Below are 3,022 nucleotides of genomic sequence, written 5' to 3'. Positions count from 1 at the left end.
AAAAAAAAAAAAAGGGAAAGACTGAGCTTTTGCAGTGAAAGGCTGCATTATTCGGCAAGTAGTCGTGGATGTTTTTATGTCCTTCAATAAAATTTTTACGAGGATCATTTGATTGTTCATAAATGTGTCGTTCATTAAATAAAACCGTAGGACTGAGTTTCAGCTCCATAGCTGAGGAGGAGAGCGCTTTTGCTATCAGGAGGAAGCAACAATGTCTGTTGGGCACATGCCTGTTCTGATTTTTTTCTTTCTTTTTTTCTTTTTTTTTTTTTTGCTAACGCCTGGAAACTTTTTCTTTTTTGCACCAAGCCGATTGAAGGAGTTGGGAGCGTTAAAAAAAAATCGGTGATAGCCTGCCTGCATTTTGAGAGCATAACCTTTCCTTTGTAAGGCAAGACAGGTAGGTAAAGAGCTCACGCCCATTGGAGTCCGAAAGAAGGGATTTAGGCGATTTCTCTGGAAGAAAAAAGGAAAAAAAAAAAAGAAAAAGAAAAAAAAAAAGATACCTAACCAAAAATAGCCTCTCGTGCTTTTTCTTTGAAACCGAACCCCCCAAAAATATGGGTTGTCTTGGCTCTCCAGGGCTCTCCCTCACCTCGGGTTTTCTAGGGCTGGGGAGGGAGGGGGACATGGAGGGAAATGGTCAAAAATTGCAAGAAGAAGGAAAAGTGTGGGCTCAGAAAGCGAGGGGGTTCCTCCATGGGAGAGGCAGGGGGTGGGCAGGGTTCTCCAGGGATGCAGCATTCACCAGTGGCCGGCGTTGTGTGCAGGCTCCGCGCGTCCCACGGACGGGCACGGCGGAAACCCCTGCAGTTATTCTTATTATTTTCTTTTTCTCCTCGGGAAGTTGCATGGGAAATGCGAGCAGGAGGAGAAAAAGGGCTTAAGGCAGAATCAGGGATAAACAGGCAAGGAGTGATGCTGCCAGGAGACCCCCTCCCCCACTTACCCCCCTCAGCTGAGCCAGGGTAAAATCCTGCACCTCAATGCCCAGGGCTCGAGGAAAAAAAAAAAATAAAAATAAAAGTAAAAATAAAAAAATAATGCACAAGGCTGCCCTCGCTGCTGGTGGAAATAGGATTTCCCTCTCGAAAAACAGGGAAGGCTTTAAAATAAAAATATGACGGGGGCTGTTTGTCAAGGGACTCCGGATTTTCCAAATTCGAAGGGAAAAGTCATCGACTCGCTCCCCCCCAGAATTTATTCCTCATTCCGTTTTAAGTCCCCTGCTTTATGTGAGCCCTTAAAGGGAAATATTCCTGCAGGAGCAGAATGTCTTCTTTGGCCTTTATCGAGACCAATTTATCTGTCAATCACCGGTCTCCAATGACGGTTATTTTTATGTTCACGCGAAAATATATATATATACACTCATCATTCTTTTATCTATTCCCATTTTAAAAATACTTACTCTGCAGGGCTGCTAATGTAGTGGGCTGTGACATGTGGAGGGGAAAAAGCAGCTTGGCTTTTCTACTTTGGTGGAATATTTTAAAGGGAATCCTTACAAAAGAAGGGTTGTCTGCAGACGAATATGCAGAAGGGGAGAGGGAGAAAGCAAAAAAAAAGAGGCAGGGAGAGAAGAAGGGAGAGAGAAAGGAAGGACTGGGCATGCAGGGGGAGAGAAGGACTGGCAAGCAGAGTCAGTGGGGAGGTTTTCCAGAGGGGGGGAAAATAATACTACTAATAAAAAATCCGAATATACCCCAGAGGAACCGCAAACCGAGCAGAAATTACCAAAGCCAGGCAGTTCTAATAAGGAGCAGCAGTTTTTGTAACCTTACTGCAAGGAGGCAAGGTCACTAAATTGGTCGTGGATGGTGTCTGTTGGTGTCACACAAAGGCAAAGGTTTCTTTTATTTGCACGGAAACCTGCAGCACGCTCCATATCGTGGTGGGAGCTTAAATAAAAATTGAGATAGCGCTGGCAACACAACCCCCCCTTTTCATTCGGGGGCTGCTGGGCGCCGAGAATTAAGCAGTACAAAGCAGAGATGGAGACACTTCACCTTAAAGCAAGCTAAAGCCAGGGCTTAAGACTAAAGACGCGGTTTAAGACTAAAGGCACGGCTTAAGGCGAAAGGCACGGCTTAAGACTAAAGGCACGGCTTAAGACAACGTTTTCTCTGCTGCAGAATCCCGCAAGACGACGTGAACCCAGATAAAATCTTGTCCTTTCACGCTTATCTCGACATGAAACCATCCCCGTGGATGAACGCAAAGTTCTGTGGATAAAGTCCACTCAGGGCGCGGGGCAAATAAAAGCAATATCCTGAAATATTCTTCTTTTTCAGTAGCAGCGTCGCCAAGCAAATATCCAGACTGGAATTAAAACACGCCTTGCTATTGAATTCAGCAGCTACAAGGTTATCTCGCAGCTTTTATGCCCGCTCCAGACAGACCCCTGTGCCTCCACAAAAGCTTCGGGACTTGTTTAATGGGAGATTACCTCTTCTGAAATGATGGGGAACTATCACATCCCTTCCAGGCAGACTAATATCTTTGCCTCTCACCTCCCCTTTTGAATCTGCAGGGGAAGGGAACTTAATTGCATTGAGCAAAACTAACACTGGCAGTCCACACGCTGTATGGGTATTTATATTTTTATATACATATATATATATTTTTTTTTTCCTGGCGAAGAAAAAAATAATAATTAAAAAAAAAACAACAAACAGAAAGTCGAGTCGCAAATGAGGTTACAGAAAATCAAGCCTTTGTCTGAACACTGTCCTGGCTGCTCGACTTCTGACACCTTTTCGGAGCTAAATGCTTCCCATGTTCGCCCTGCTCCCTGCAAAGTGCTGTGTGTGCTCAGCCCGAGCTGCGTCCCCTTCCCTGCCCTGTGCCCGCAGCCAGGCTCTTTCCTCACTTCCAAATCTTTTGGTTTCGCTTTGAGAAATTCTCCCCTGATTGGAAGGATCGGAGACAAAAAAATAACCCTAATAAAAAAAAAAAAAAAAAAAAAAAAGAGGGAGGAAAAAAAAAAAAAAAAAAGGAAAAAACAAATATTGCGCACCCC

The sequence above is a fragment of the Egretta garzetta genome, unplaced genomic scaffold (assembly GCF_000687185.1).
Source record: "Egretta garzetta isolate BGI_Z169 unplaced genomic scaffold, ASM68718v1 scaffold225, whole genome shotgun sequence".
NCBI classification, from domain to species: domain Eukaryota; kingdom Metazoa; phylum Chordata; class Aves; order Pelecaniformes; family Ardeidae; genus Egretta; species Egretta garzetta.
Note: the sequence above shows the minus strand (reverse complement) of the source record.